Raw genomic sequence first — 16,469 nt, forward strand, 5'->3', positions numbered from 1 at the left:
CAGCCCTCCATGTGCTCGCCAGAGGTAGCCTGACTGCCATTAGGTACCGAGATGAGATCCTCAGACCCCTTGTGAGACCATATGCTGGTGCGGTTGGCCCTGGGTTCCTCCTAATGCAAGACAATGCTAGACCTCATGTGGCTGGAGTGTGTCAGCAGTTCCTGCAATAGGAAGGCATTGATGCTATGGACTGGCCCGCCCGTTCCCCAGACCTGAATCCAATTGAGCACATCTGGGACATCATGTCTCGCTCCATCCACCAACGCCACGTTGCACCACAGACTGTCCAGGAGTTGGCGGATACTTTAGTCCAGGTCTGGGAGGAGATCCCTCAGGAGACCATCCGCCACCTCATCAGGAGCATGCCCAGGCGTTGTAGGGAGGTCATACATGCACGTGGAGGCCACACACACTACTGAGCCTCATTTTGACTTGTTTTAAGGACATTACATCAAAGTTGGATCAGCCTGTAGTGTGGTTATCCACTTTAATTTTGAGTGTGACTCCAAATCCAGACCTCCATGGGTTGATAAATTTGATTTCCATTGATAATTTTTGTGTGATTTTGTTGTCAGCACATTCAACTATGTAAAGAAAAAAGTATTTAATAAGAATATTTCATTCATTCAGATCTAGGATGTGTTATTTTAGTGTTCCCTTTATTTTTTTGAGCAGTGTATATTTGTATTGTTGGAAACATGTTTGGGTCTGAATACAGCTGTGTCGACTCTTTGGAAGAATTAAACTTGGTTAAGCTTTTCTAGCTTTTCTAGCTTTTCAATCAATGTCCTGCAAAAAACCCAGAGCCTGTTCACTGTGATCAACTGGTACTGCAATCAGGGATAGCATCGCTGCTTGGCTCTTTACATCATGCAGACAAGTGTTATGATAATTTCACCCCAAAAAGCCAAAAGGGTAAGAGAGGACTCGCTCCACTAAGTGACTGAACAAAAATTTGTGACTACAGACACTGCAAGAATATGCTCTCCAGAGATTAGTAAATGATATCGAAAGAAGGAATCTGTTGACAAATGTTTATTTGAAAAAGGGACATTTATTAAAAAAGTTAAACTGGAAGATTGCAATAACAACATAAGCATGATTCATTTATGTTCCTTGTGGTTCATGACTGAGAAGAGAAACAAAGGCTTCACGTGCAACACAGCATTCCTAACTTAGCCCACAATGTCTGCTGTGTGGATCGAGCAGTCAACAAGTCGAGCAGTCATTTGAAATAGTAAGAACATTTCAGCAAGACAACTCAATGGCAACATCCATTAAAGACAAGATAATGGAATGCATTGCCCTTGACAATCAACCGTTCTCTGTCGTGGGTGATGTTGGCTTTCGTCGACTGGTCGAGCACACACTACCAAGTGCGCTATTTTTCAGATGTTGCCCTACCAGAGTTACACAGTAATAGCGTCACTACTACTAGCTTCACGACATACACACTGTAATGAAACAGGCAGGGAGCAGGTCTCGAACCCTCGACCTTCTAGCCCGAAGTCCAGCGCGCTATTGACTGTGCTCCAAAAGCATACTCGAGCGGCAGAGTTGATATCCACGCTTATAAACCCAGGGTCGTTACACTACTCCCTCCTTTCAAAGAGCGTGTCCTCGCGCTAGCTTGCGACTCAACGTCTTATAGGAACGCGCTCACCGACCAAGCACACGCACTGTCGTGGATGCAAGGTCCGATCACTTCTGACACCAATGTAATGAAACAGGCAGGGAGCAGGCCTCGAACCCTTGACCTTCTAGCCCAAAGTCCAGCGTGCTATCGACTGTGCCGCAAAAGCATGCTCCAGCGGCAGAGTCGATATCGCGCTTATAAACCCAGGGTCGTTACAATACTATGGGTCTTTGCGTGTCAAAAAAGATACAGTAGTACTGTCAAAGCTATATAAAAAAGTCTGCAAACAAGCAAACACCGGCCATGAACGATGTGTTTTCAATACCACGTTTGTAATAAAGCATCGTTTGTTCGACGGCAACTTCTGGGGTAGCTAGCTTTAGCTTGGTACCTAGCTAGCACCAATACAACCAGCCTGAAAACAATGACCAGTAGAAACTGCTGTCATTTTCATCATTCTTAGCAATGATTTAGGAATCCTTGTGAGTAAGTATTAGCTAGGTTGCCACATGTAGTTCGTCTATTGAAATTGAACTTCAGTTCATGAAAATAAATAGCTAGCCAGCTACTTAACCGTGTTGCCCAAAGCTAATGTTGTAAGCAGCCAGCTAGCTTCATGTGGTTAAATGATTATGTGACGTGCAGTCATATTCAGGTCCTGATTGGTCAACAAGCTTAATTGACACGTCAAATAGTGTTATTTGACACGTCAGGTAGTGTTAAATAGTATATTGTTTTGACACGCAAAGACTCAAAAGGTGTTCCATAGAAATCCTGGTTGAGAATGGAACGACTGAACAAATGAACAACGAAACAGCACAGCAAGTAAGTGAAATAAATAGGTTTTGATTATATTTTACTGTTAATGGGAACATACGTAAATGCCAACAAAATAATTTTATGGTCAGTGTGGTGTGTGTGTTTGTAACCTTTTATTTAACTAGGCAAGTCAGTTAAGAACAAATTCTTATTTACAATGACGGCCTACCCCAGACGACGCTGGGCCAATTGTGTGCTGCCCTATGGGATTCCCAATCACGGCCGGATGTGATACAGCCTGCACTCAGATGCAGTGCCTTAGACCTCTGCGTCCGTGTGTTAACTATTTAACTACTAGAATGCTTAAAAGGCAGCTAAAATGTTGAATATAGGTATCGTTTTTTTGGGCAAAGAAAATACCGGGTATCGGTGCATCACTAGAATAAATCCTAAATTGGTTAAATTAGAAACATGAGAAGTGGTTGTTGAAGTGATGTGGAAAGTTAATATGCATTCCCGAACGGATATCCAGTTAGTTTCCCCAATCTTGGGCCTTGAATTCCACCAAGTTTGACTTACTGTTCATACAAAGCTCTTAGTTTATTATTTATTTAACCATCCTTCTACAATTATACAAACATGATACTGCTTTTTTTATGACATCCTGTAAACTTTAAATTGTGAAATGTACATTTAATTGTTTCTCAAGTAATTTAATCACCAAGGTAATCTTTTGCGTCTTGAATTTCCTGTAGTTGATCTCCTGTTGCAAGTATTTAATATACAAGTCCTTCATATTGACATTTGAGGGCTTTCTTTGTTTGTCACCCTGAAAAACATTGATTTAAATCAAATGCATAATTGTAATTGTTTAACAGCTGCCATTTCACCCATTTTCTCAGTACATTGTATTCATAATGTAGAAATAAGGCCTTATACGGCAAACACTTTTTTTCAACAACTTATCATTGAGTTAGTGTAATAATCTTACCTCTGTCCCATGTTTTGGAAGTGGATGCTGTGGCCTCATGCAGGTTCTCGTTTATGCCTGGACCCTATGAGGTGTAATGTTTAGGCCATTATCTTTATCCATGATGTCTGATTACTGATTAGGCCACTTACAGAATACTTTTTCACTTTCAATGATAATGTATACATCAATAAATGTATTTAACAAATTCCACAAACATTTTCCAACCGCACAAATGTCTTCTAAATAAACGGTATTACGCCTACCTCATGTCTAGAGGATTCTGACGTGATTTCTTCTGCATTGTCAATGTATATGACTGGTACCTAAAACATACAGCGGTCAAAATAACAAAAGTACTGTAGGCTAAGTAACCACTGCTTGAATGTTTTCTATAGCTTTTCATAACTCACATTACTCAAAGACACTCTGGACCCAGATTCTGCTGCTGTCTCCTCTGATGTCATGTGGTTTACTAGCGCTGCAAAAGCATAATGCTCTTAAAACCATGGTGAGGTCCACGCCAGATCTAATAAAAGACGCAGAGATGATCCCAAAGGATCTTGCCTCACAAAGTTTGAGCGGGACAGTGTTGACTCAAGCTCGGAGGTTTCTCCTGTCATACAGTCTATAGTGGAACAGAACTGTTGGGTTTCATCCATATGTTCCTTTGCAGCAGAAAAGACAGGTTGTAGTGAGCCTTCCCTGGTCATACGCCTCTCTGCTTTATTTGGTCTGGAATCAGAGATTACATTGTACATCTGTATCTTGATGTTACGCACGCCTCTAAGAAGAGGGAACGCAACTCCCTGCTACAACTCAACTCTCTGAAGTGCAAGAGGTATGGACTGTAGGTGCGAGTAAGGATAACACAAAAGCAGAATTTACCGTTTACTAGGATTTATTTTCATACACGGTAATATGGGGAAAAGGGGCTGGACGAAACCAAAGCAAAGAAAGTAAATATCAAAGGTCCCCCTCTCCTATCTAACCTGCCTACCCACTTAACTTACCTAACTTAGCACCGCCTGGTGCCCTAACCAAAATACAGGGGGTGGTCCACCCAGGTCTTACCTAGTGTGCCTAGACAGTAAATATACTACGGGTATATGTATGCCCGCGGGCCTCTTGCCTAAGCACTCCCAAAGTGCCTTCTCCTTCCCCCCTAGGAACAAATGAAACAGAGTAATTATTAACGATTTCACAAACACAGGACATAGCAAAACTGCTACCAACAACAACAGTACATACCACACTTTCTGATACACAACCAACACTATATCACAATCTAATTTTTCTCTCTCAATCTCCAAATCTCTACTCCTTATCTCATCTCTCTCCTCTCTCTCTAATCTCCTGAACAGAAAACTGGTTTTTATATCTTCAGGTGGCAATGTTAATTAGTCAGCTGCTTCTTGACGAGGGGGCGGGGTCAGCTCCAATCATCAATTAGCCTGGGGGTAGACCAATCAGCTGGTTGGGGAGTATTTCAGGAAGCCATCTCCTGAAACACACACACTTAAATACACTGCTCAAAAAAATAAAGGGAACACTTAAAAAACACAATGTAACTCCAAGTCAATGTCACTTCTGTGAAATCAAACTGTCCACTTAGGAAGCAACACTGATTGACAATACATTTCACATGCTGTTGTGCAAATGGAATAGACAAAAGGTGGAAATTATAGGCAATTAGCAAGACACCCCCCAAAACAGGAGTGATTCTGCAGGTGGTGACCACAGACCACTTCTCAGTTCCTATGCTTCCTGGCTGATGTTTTGGTCACTTTTGAATGCTGGCGGTGCTCTCACTCTAGTGGTAGCATGAGACGGAGTCTACAACCCACACAAGTGGCTCAGGTAGTGCAGTTCATCCAGGATGGCACATCAATGCGAACTGTGTCAAAAAGGTTTGCTGTGTCTGTCAGCGTAGTGTCCAGAGCATGGAGGCGCTACCAGGAGACAGGCCAGTACATCAGGAGACGTGGAGGAGGCCGTAGGAGGGCAACAACCCAGCAGCAGGACCGCTACCTCCGCCTTTGTGCAAGGAGGTGCACTGCCAGCGCCCTGCAAAATGACCTCCAGCAGGCCACAAATGTGCATGTGTCTGCTCAAACGGTCAGAAACAGACTCCATGAGGGTGGTATGAGGGCCCGACGTCCACAGTTGGGGGTTGTGCTTACAGCCCAACACCGTGCAGGACGTTTGGCATTTGCCAGAGAACACCAAGATTGGCAAATTCGCCACTGGCGCCCTGTGCTCTTCACAGATGAAAGCAGGTTCACACTGAGCACATGAGCACATGTGACAGACGTGACAGAGTCTGGAGACGCCGTGGAGAACGTTCTGCTGCCTGCAACATCCTCCAGCATGACCGGTTTGGCGATGGGTCAGTCATGGTGTGGGGTGGCATTTCTTTGTGGGGCCGCACAGCCCTCCATGTGCTCGCCAGAGGTAGCCTGACTGCCATTAGGTACCGAGATGAGATCCTCAGACCCCTTGTGAGACCATATGCTGACACATGCACATTTGTGGTCTGCTGGAGGTCATTTTGCAGGGCGCTGGCAGTGCACCTCCTTGCACTAAGGCGGAGGTACCGGTCCTGCTGCTGGGTTGTTGCCCTCCTACGGCCTCCTCCACATCTCCTGAAGTACTGGCCTGTCTCCTGGTAGCGCCTGCATGCTCTGGACACTACGCTGACAGACACAGCAAACCTTCTTGCCACAGTTCACATTGATGTGCCATCCTGGATGAACTGCACTACCTGAGCCACTTGTGTGGGTTGTAGACTCCGTCTCATGCTACCACTATAGTGAGAGCACCGCCAGAATTCAAAAGTGACCAAAACATCAGCCAGGAAGAATAGGAACTGAGAAGTGGTCTGTGGTCACCACCTGCAGAATCACTCCTGTTTTGGGGGGTGTCTTGCTAATTGCCTATAATTTCCACCTTTTGTCTATTCCATTTGCACAACAGCATGTGAAATGTATTGTCAATCAGTGTTGCTTCCTAAGTGGACAGTTTGATTTCACAGAAGTGTGATTGACTTGGAGTTACATTGTGTTGTTTAAGTGTTCCCTTTATTTTTTTGAGCAGTGTACAAAACAGAACACAGAAACTGGGGAACGTAACACTTGACAAAACGTCACAGTGGAGAGTTAGGGGCACTGACTGTGCAACTCACTTGTTTGTACCATATTCTTATATTTCACCTTGACCTGCACCCAACTTTGTTTTACTCCAGATTAGAGGTTGACCGATTATGATTTTTCAACGCCGATACTGATTATTGGAGGACCAAAAAAGCCGATACCGATTTAAACAGACCATTTTTTTTATATATATTTGTAATAATGACAATTACAACAATACTGAATGAACACTTATTTTAACTTAATATAATACATAAATAAAAAAAATCTATTTAGTCTCAAATAAATAATGAAACATGTTAAATTTGGTTTAAATAATGGCAAAACACATTCTTTCTTGAGAAAAAAGTAAAAGTGCAAAGGTGCCATGTAAAAAACCTAACGTTTAAGTTCCTTGCTCAGAACATGAGAACATATGAAAGCTGGTGGTTCCTTTTAACATGAGTCTTCAATATTCCCAGTTAAGTTTTAGGTTGCAGTTATTAATGGAATTGATAGGACTATTTCTCTCTATACCATTTGTATTTCATATACCTTTGACTATTGTATGTTCTTATAGGCACTATAGTATTGCCAGCCTAATCTCGGGAGTTGATAGGCTTGAAGTCATAAACAACGCTATGCTTCAAGCATTGCGAAGAGCTGCTGGCAAATGCAGGAAAGTGCTGTTTGAATGAATGCGTACGAGCCTGCTGCTGCCTACCACCGCTCAGTCAGACTGCTCTATCATATTAAATCATAGACTTAATTATAATATAATAAACACACAGAAATACGAGCCTTTGGTGATTAATATGGTCAAATCCGGAAACTATAATTTCAACAAAGAAAAAAGGTTATTCTTTCAGTGAAATACGGAACCGTTCCGTATTTTATCGAACGGGTGGCAACCCTAAGTCTAAATATTGCTGCTACATTGCACAACCTTCAATGTTATGTCATAATTATGTAAGATTCTGGCAAATTAATTACGGTCTTAGGAAGAAATGGTCTTCACACAGTTCGCAACGAGCCAGGCGGCCCAAACTGCTGCATTTACCCTGACTCTGCTTGCACTGAACACAAGAGAAGTGACTCAATTTCCCTACTTAATATTGCCTGTTAACAAGAATTTCTTCTAACTAAATATGCAGGCCCAAATTAGGCACATTTGGGCAGTCTTGATACAACATTTTTAACAGACATTCAATGGTTCATTGGATCAGTCTATAACTTTGCATATACACTGCTGTCTTCTAGTGGAAAAAATCTAAATTGCGCCTGGAATATAATACATTATGTTATTTCTCTTGCATTTCAAAGATGATTGTACAAAAAACGCATGTTTTTTTCTTTGTATTATATTTTATGTGTTATATTGTCCTACATTAATTTCACATTTCCACAAACTTCAAAGTGTTTCCTTTCAAATGGCATCAAGAATATGCATATCCTTGCTTCGGGTCCTGAGCTACAGGCAGTTAGATTTGGGTATGACTTTTTAGCGTTTTTTTTTTTTTTTACGGTTGGGTCCTTATTAACCAATCAATCCACCGCTAGCTAGCATAACATTCTATCCAACATAATATTAGCTACAGCTACAGGGGCTAACTTGCCACTCACTGGGTACTGTAGGTTGTCTATATGGCAGCTACTTAAGCGTTGACTGAATCGGCAATTTTATGCCATGCTTCCTGTCTAAATTTGCGAGCAGCAGTTGTATTATTTTTGTGATAGAAAATATGTTTTAGGTCGTCAAACCGCTGAAATATAGCTTGCTGCTCTGAAAACCGCCCTTTGTCCCTTTTCCATTTTTCAATCATGTGGTGTTATTGTTGTCATGGTTACCACTCTTCTATTTAAAAAAAATCAAAGATCCTTAAACCCTTACCTTTACTCACCCTAACTATAACCCTTACCTTAACCATTTTAAATGTAAACATCAATGGGGTAGGGCATCCCAATAATTATTATGACCACGCTATGGAAAGGGGAAACTCCGTTTTGCTCTACGCCCCCAACAAGTGTCACGGGACTCGTTTCAATTTGATTATGCTGATGTGCTCCGTTTGAACTACAACCTAACATTGGTGGAAAAGTACTCAAAAGTCATACTTGAGTGAAAGTAAAGATACCTTAATAGAAAATAACTCAAGTGAAAGTCATCCAGTAAAATATTACTTGAGTAAAAGTCTAAAAGTATTTGGTTTTAAATATACTTACTGTAAGTTTCAAAAGTATGGGGGAAAAGAAGTACGGCTATGGAACCCTGACCTGTTCACCGGACATGCTACCTGTCCCAGACCTGCTGTTTTCAACTTTCTAGAGACCGCAGGAGCGGTAGAGATACTCTTAATGATTGGCTATGAAAAGCCAACTGACATTTACTCCTGAGGTGCTGACTTGCTGCACCCTCGACAACTACTGTGATTATTATTATTTAACCATGCTGGTCATTTATGAACATTTGAACATCTTGGCCATGTTCTGTTATAATCTCCACCCGGCACAGCCAGAAGAGGACTGGCACACCCTCATAGCCTGGTTCCTCTCTAGGTTTCTTCCTAGGTTTTGGACTTTCTAGGGAGTTTTTCCTAGCCACCGTGCTTCTACACCTGCATTGCTTGCTGTTTGGGGTTTTAGGCTGGGTTTCTGTACAGCACTTTGAGATATCAGCTAATGTAAGAAGGGCTATATAAATACATTTGATTTGATTTAGTGAGTCTGCCAGATCAGAGGCAGTAGGGATGGCCAGGGATGTTCTCTTGATAAGTGTGTGAATTGGACCATTTCCCTGTCAAAATGTAACAAGTACTTTTGGATATCAGAGAAAATATATGGAGTAAAAAATACATTATTTTCTTTAGGAATGTAATGAAGTGAAGTAAAGTAAAAGTTGTTAAAAATATAAATGGTAAAGTACGGATACACAAAAAACGACTTAGTAGTTAAGTAGTACTTTAAAGTATTTTTACTGAAGTACTTTACAACACAGCAAACTAATATAAAACACAAGTGTAACGGGACTCGTTCCTGAGCTGTCTTGTGTGTTATTCAATGTGTTTCTATCGTAGTAAAGGCCAAGTTCAATGTTTTATCGAATAATTAGTTTAGAATTTTTTTTTACCTAAAGGGGTCCTAAAATTCTAAACCAAATAGCTAAATGGGCCATGGTATGACCATCTTGAAACAATTCCATATGTTAGCTTAGTACCCCCCCCCCCCCCCCCCCCCCTTATATATCTATCTGGATTCTCCTTCACATGGATCCAGCTGTCCATACAATCAGCTGAGAACCCAAGACAGGGACTGGCTGTATGCCATTTTGGGCCCCCTTGAGTTCTCGAGAGCTAGTGCCATGACTTGTGAATAAGACGAGGCTAAACCTACAACCATGATCTTTATACCTCCATATTTACCCATCTTTATCCCATGCATCGCCTGCATTACTTAGTGACACTCCTCGGCGATGGTTGGACATGTCTAGACATCGCAGAGGAGTGAAACTAAGTAATGCAGGCGATGTCTGGACCTGTCCAACCTCAGCACTGGGAGTGTAGATGATGCTGCTGCACAGGGATCACCACGCAAAGGTGAGCAATTCATTTACAAAGGCCTATTCATTCACACACAAAACATGCTTGACAGCAAGTCAGCAACCCAGGGAAACCCCCAAAGAAAAGTAGAGGAGACAATGGCAAGGATCTGAACAGGTCTCGGATCCGAACCAGCACAGGTCTGTTTGGGTCTGTTTTCCACACTACTTTTCAGAAAGGGTCTGACTGTTCTCGCGTCCATTTGGAACGGGTCTCTGTTTTTTGAAAATGTATTTATGCATATCGGTCAGGCGGGAAAGCCATGGATCCATTCCCAACTTTTTGGACCCGTTAAGACCTCTAACTCCCAAGGTAGGAAGACCCGAGACGCCAGTCTTGGCTGGGCATAAGTTCAGAGTGTATGACCATCTATGCTGGTGTGTGCATTGCATATTCTGTCCACAAACTCAGGTAAAGCAGCAGAGGCTTTGCACTTTCAGTAAAATGTTTCACCATTTTAATTTCAGTTGCCACTCCTTTGACTTTGTTTGTCTTTTGTATGTTGTTGCATCGTGATATGCTGTTTTCACTCCATCCTCACCATCCTCATCCTCATGCTTTTTTGGCACATTATTTCCTGTTGGTTTGCAGATAAGCCTACTTCTTCTCCAGTGGCCTTGGGCTCTCCTGCACCTACTGTAGGTGCCAGGCTTATTCCTCTCACCTTCAAGAACACCATTAACTTGAACCCTGTGTATAGAAACAGTCTGGAAACACGTATGAATGCTGTTATCATTTGTGGAGGGATGGAGTGGTATTGTGGAGGGATGGAGTGGTATTGTGTTGCTATCTCAAGTGATGATGTTCTCCTTTGTTCCGGGAGCAGTCGCACTAAGAAGTTTATGTTTTACCTTGCCAGGCAAGTCAGTTAAGAACAAATTCTTATTTTCAATGACGGCCTAGGATCAGTGGATTAACTGCCTTGTTCAGGGGCAGAACGACAGATTTGTACCTTGTCAGCTCGGGGATTTGAACTTGCAACCTTTCGGTTACTAGTCCAACGCTCTAACCACTAGGCTACGCTGCCGCCCCAGTTACGGTCCTTCCTGGTAAAGAACAGTCTGTGGACGCACTCGACCTATGAATGTGTTTTATATGATTCTCAGTGTGTTTACCACACTCTCTTCTCACTCAGCTCAGGTTGCTGTGTAGCAGTCCAAAGCTTCCATTCAGTGAACGTCCATTCAGTAACAAGGAGAATGTGAACGGATGCATTTTGACATTCAGGGCTACAATATGCTTTATTTAAATTCTGTCATCAGTCAGAGATTGAACCTTTCAATGGCATAAATGATTACGTTTCAGCAACAGCTCAGTGCCCTGTGGGGCTTATTCAACTATGGCCACTAGATGACAGAATGGGATTGCTCAAGTTTCTCCACCTCTGTTGTGGATGTGTTTTTGAGGAGTTACGCATTCTCTGTATCTCACCTGAATTACAATGACTACATTGCTGTGGTTTCCCCTGTGTTTAGATGGCCCCAGGAAGAGTTCTCAGGGCAAGCCAAAGTGTTTTATGCCTATTCCAGACTCTCAGCTCCAAGGTGACAGTGAGCCCTGTGCCTTGGGAAGTCCCATCTACCCTGCATCTCCCCCCCCTAACCCAGCACTCTCCAGGGGATCCAGATGGATTCATGGAAATCCTGGAGCAGGAAGCTGATGACGTGATCTGGATCTCATAGACTTGTCTTCAGCTCTTGCCCCATTGTGTTAATCTTTGTCACTAAATGGATCATGCAGCGAGGTTTGCACCTGTGTGAATCTTGAACCTGTATTCAATGCACGGTTAAATCTCTGTTGCTACAGCTTTGAATAATTCTTCCCCAGATCTTCTTCCTTTTTTTTCTGTCTTCCAACAAGACTCCTTCCTTTTTCCCCAATTTTTAATCTCTCCCCTGCCCTTTCCTTTTCTCACGTGTCCATGGCTTGACGTACATGATGGTTGACACAGTAAGTGTAATGCGATGTAGTGCTCCTCCTAACATAGTGCACCTTACATTTGCAGGAAGATACATTATACCTAAAAATACTTAATTCTCTCATTGTCCCAGATGAGTGTTCTTCTGGAAGGGAAGTTCAGCTGCTTGGTTGAGTCTTTTGCCGTGGTGGACTGCTGTTACCCATATGAGTATCAGGGAGGACACAATATGGTGAGAATAATTCCCTGGGCAGTGCAATCTTTGTTTATATCAATGTGGAGTGTGAACTGAGTGTGTTCGTCTGAGTTAGTGTTATCCCTCTCATCACCTGCAGGGTGCTCTGAGCCTGCCCAACACAGACGAGGCCATGGATAGCATACTGTCCCAGAGGCTAAAAGCCCACACATTTGATAAGAGGCTTGTGTTGGAGCTGCACTGTGAATTCTCCTCCGAAAGAGCACCCAGAACGTGACGTACATTCCTTTTTGTCACATCCTCCTGTGTGTGTTTTCGTGTCCGTGTGTGTGTATCAAATCTGCAGATTACCTATTATCTGCTTTTGACTCCTGACCAGAAATGTGTTTTTTTCTGCATGTATTCCATTTGAGATTAAGTCTCTCCTCATGAGAGAGTGCTTTTCTCCTTCTGTAGTTGTCGCCTCCTGCGCAGTGTGGACCACAGCATGAACGAATACCCAGCCCTGCACTATCCTCAAGGGTGGCTACAGAGACTTCTCTCACCAGGTATGGACCTGACAATAAATCAAATCAAATTGTATTTGTCGCATGCGCCGAATACAACAGTTGTAGACCTTACTGTGAAATGCTTACTTATAAGCCCTTAACCAACAATGCAGTTCAAGAAATAGAGTTAAGAAAATATTTACAAACTAAAAAATTGACATGTGGGTGGCCATTTGATTAATTGTTCAGCAGTCTAATGGCTTGGGGATAGAAGCTGTTAAAGGAACCTTTTGGTCTTAGACTTGGCGCTCCGGTGCCCCTTGTCGTGCGGTAGCAGAGAGAACAGTCTGTGACTTGGGGGATTGGAGTCTTTGACACATTTTGGGGCCCTTCCTCTGACACCGCCTAGTATATAGGTCCTGGATGTCAGAAAGCTTGTCCTCAGTGATGTGATGTGCTGGGTGATCAGTGATGTGATACACTACCCTCTGTAGCGCCTTACGGTCAGTTGCTGAGCAGTTGCCATACCAGGCCTCCTTTTCCCATAGTCCACGATCAGCTCCTTTGTCTTACACACATTGAGGGAGAGGTTGTTGTCCTGGCACCACACTGCCAGGTCTCTGACCTCCTCCGTATAGGCTGTCTCATCGTTGTCTCTGATCAGGCCTACCACTGTTGTGTCGTCAGCAAACTTAATGATGGTGTTGGAGTTGTGCTTGGCCACGCAGTCGTGGGTGAACAGGGAGTACAGGAGGAGACTAAGCACGCACACCTGAGGTGCCCCAGTGTTGAGGATCAGCTTGGCTCCAATACTCAAATAGACTCTGGGCTGTTGGGCAAGGCTGTGATCAGTTTATTTCTCACTCCCCTGGTCTCGTCTGTCTGTCAGGAGCACTGGGAGCCCAAGTCCTACTGACCCATGCACCACGAGGACCACAGAAAGGAGCTGCTGCGGTGCCGCACACACAGCCGAGCCTCCGCCTAGGAGCGCCGCAGACGCCACCACATCCAAACTTTTGTCAAACTCTGAGCCAGTCGTGTCGGGGATGGAGTCCGGGAGAAGAACAGACACTCAGAGGGACAGCTGAATCCAAACAGTGACCTGGAGATCGTCCGTTTAATCATCCTACAGGAACCTACTTGACTATGTGATAACAAATTGCCCTTTTGTTGTGCTTGCCAGCTTTCCAAATGGAACCCTTTTTCACATGCTGTCATGTAAACTATGCACTTTGTCGATGTTCACTGATGCCTTTGTCCATTTTGTAGTATATTTTAATTACAGTAGAGACCGCAGGTCGCCTTTTCAAATTGCTTTAATGTCATTTCCACATTGCAGAGCAGAAAATGGTGGCATTATTTCCAGTGTCAATCATGGATGTATGTTTTTATTATTAATGGGAATCATGACTTAATTTGAGCTCTTCTGAATACCATTTTTTTAACCAGAGTGAATGACCGTGGAGTTTAGGTTGAATAGTTTTTAATGTTTTGATTATATCAGGGACCTGCACATGAATTAATGCATTAACTATGACGTTTATAATTAAAAAACACACCAAAAAACGTAACTCTTATTTTAATTATATAATTTCAATGGGTATAATATGGCCCATGGACAGTAAAACCACAACATAAAGGAAAAATCTTTAGAAGTCTTTTTTTATTAGGCTTGTCCTTGTGAATATCCTTAGTCCTTATCCCTGCCGGTGCCACAGGTGTGTCTAGTTTGCAGCTGTGATTCCTCCCCCAACACAGCTGGGTTAACTCTATCCCCCTCGCTGTTAAAAAGCCCCCCTCTTCTATGCACAGCAGCTGTAATTGCGGAACAACTGTGGGATTTCACAGGCCCCAAAAAGTGGTATCCGGCTATACTGAAAGCAGATAGGGTGGGAATGGCCATGGTTCAGACTTCAGACCTTTCCCAGGAGGAAGGAAGGCTGGTACTGGCTGGCTGTTGCAGTGAATGACCTTTTGTCAGTCAGTTTTTATGGGTTTTTAATACCACGTATGGGCCTACATACTCATATCTCTGGCACAACAACCCAGAGTCCCAGGCAAGGCCATGAGAGGACAGGGGATTTTGGATATTGTTGGAGAAAATTGGGAATTAAGAAATCACATGAGATCAACAGCTATGTCCAAGTGGAGGTATCAAATTGCAGTTTTCAAAAGTCACTTGCTCAACAAAATCATCCTGTCGACTACCATGACTGTATGTGTCTAAAAATGCTTTCTGGTGCGGTGCAATGTTTGGAATATACAGGCTGGTTTCAACTGAGCCAATGGATTTTGAGTTCCTTAATCCTTGCTCCTCAAGTCATGCAGTCCAGAGTGGAGAGGTAACAGGGGGGAAAGTGAAATGATCCATTCCATCTTGTTTATAAGTGGCATTATTAGAGTGCCGATGATGGAGAGATTAGTTATTGTCTGTCAGCGCAATATGCAGGAAGCCCAGGTGCAAAAGCCCAACTGCTACAGTGAGAGGAAATCCAACCTTATAGCTGACTACAATTTGCTCGTTTTTGGAGTCCAGTTATTTTCTGCAGGGTCAAATTACATTTCAATAGAGAAGGACATCATGTTGGCCTTCAGAAAGTATTCACACCCATTGACTTTTTACAAGAAAAATTGTGTTTCAGCCAGAATTTAAAATGGATTAAATTGAGATTGTGTGTCACTGGACACACAATACTCCATAAAGTCAAAGTGGAATTATGCTTTTAGACATGTTGACAAATTAATTCAAAATGAAAAGCTGAAATGTCTTGAGTGAATAAGTATTCAACCTCATTGTTATGGCAAGCCTAAATAAATTCAGGAGTAGAAATGTGCTCAACAAGTCACATAAGAAGTTGCATGGACTCCCTCTGTGTGCAATAATAGTGTTTAATATGATTTTTTAAATGACTTCCTCATCTCTGTACCACACTCTGTACCATACTCTGTAAGGTCCCTCAGTCGAGCAGTGAATTTCAAACACAGATTCAACCACAAAAACCAGGCGTCCTTCCTAACTCAGTTGCCAGAAAGGAAGGAAACGGCTCAGGGATATCACCATGAGGGCAATGGGGATTTTAAAACAGTTACAAAGTTTATTGGCTGGGAAAGGAGAAAACTGAGGATGGATTAACAACATTGTAGTTACTCCACAATACTAACCTAAATGACAGAGTGAAAAGAAGGAAGCTTGTACAGAATAAAAATATTCCAAAACATACATGTTTGCCATAAGGCACTAAAGTAAAACTGCAAAAAAATGTGCCAAAGAAATTATCTTTATGTTCTGAGTACAAAGCATTATCATTGGGGAAAATCCAACACATCACTGAGTACCAGTCTTCACATTTTCAAGCATGGCGGTGGCTGCATCATGTTATGGGTGTGTTTGTCATCAGCAAGTACTAGAATTTTTTGGTTTGGATAAAAAGAAACGGAATAGAGCTAAGCACAGGAAAAATCCTAGAACAAAACCTGGTTCATTCAGTCTGCTTTCTAACAGACACTTGAATACAACTTCACCTTTCAGCTGGACAATAACCTAAAACACAAGGACAGATATACACTGGAGTTGCTTACCAAGACGACATTGAATGTTCCTGAGTGGCCTAATTACAGTTTTGACTTAAATCTGCTTGAAAATCTATGGAAAGACTTGAAATTGGATGTCTAGCAGTGATCAATAACCAACTTGACAAAGCTTGAAGATTAAAAAAAAAGAATAATGTGCAATCCAGGTGTGCAACGCTCTTAGAGAATATATATACAGCTGAAG

General features: G+C 42.5%; 1 pseudogene; it reads left to right on the top strand.

Annotated features, from left to right (window-relative positions):
- The window catches only part of LOC129867876 (M-phase inducer phosphatase 3-like), a 21,090-nt pseudogene extending 5,591 nt beyond the window's left edge, over positions 1-15,499 (top strand).
- Positions 15,500-16,469: the final 970 nt, after the last annotated feature.

This window comes from Salvelinus fontinalis, chromosome 13, assembly GCF_029448725.1.
Source record: "Salvelinus fontinalis isolate EN_2023a chromosome 13, ASM2944872v1, whole genome shotgun sequence".
NCBI classification, from domain to species: Eukaryota; Metazoa; Chordata; class Actinopteri; order Salmoniformes; family Salmonidae; genus Salvelinus; species Salvelinus fontinalis.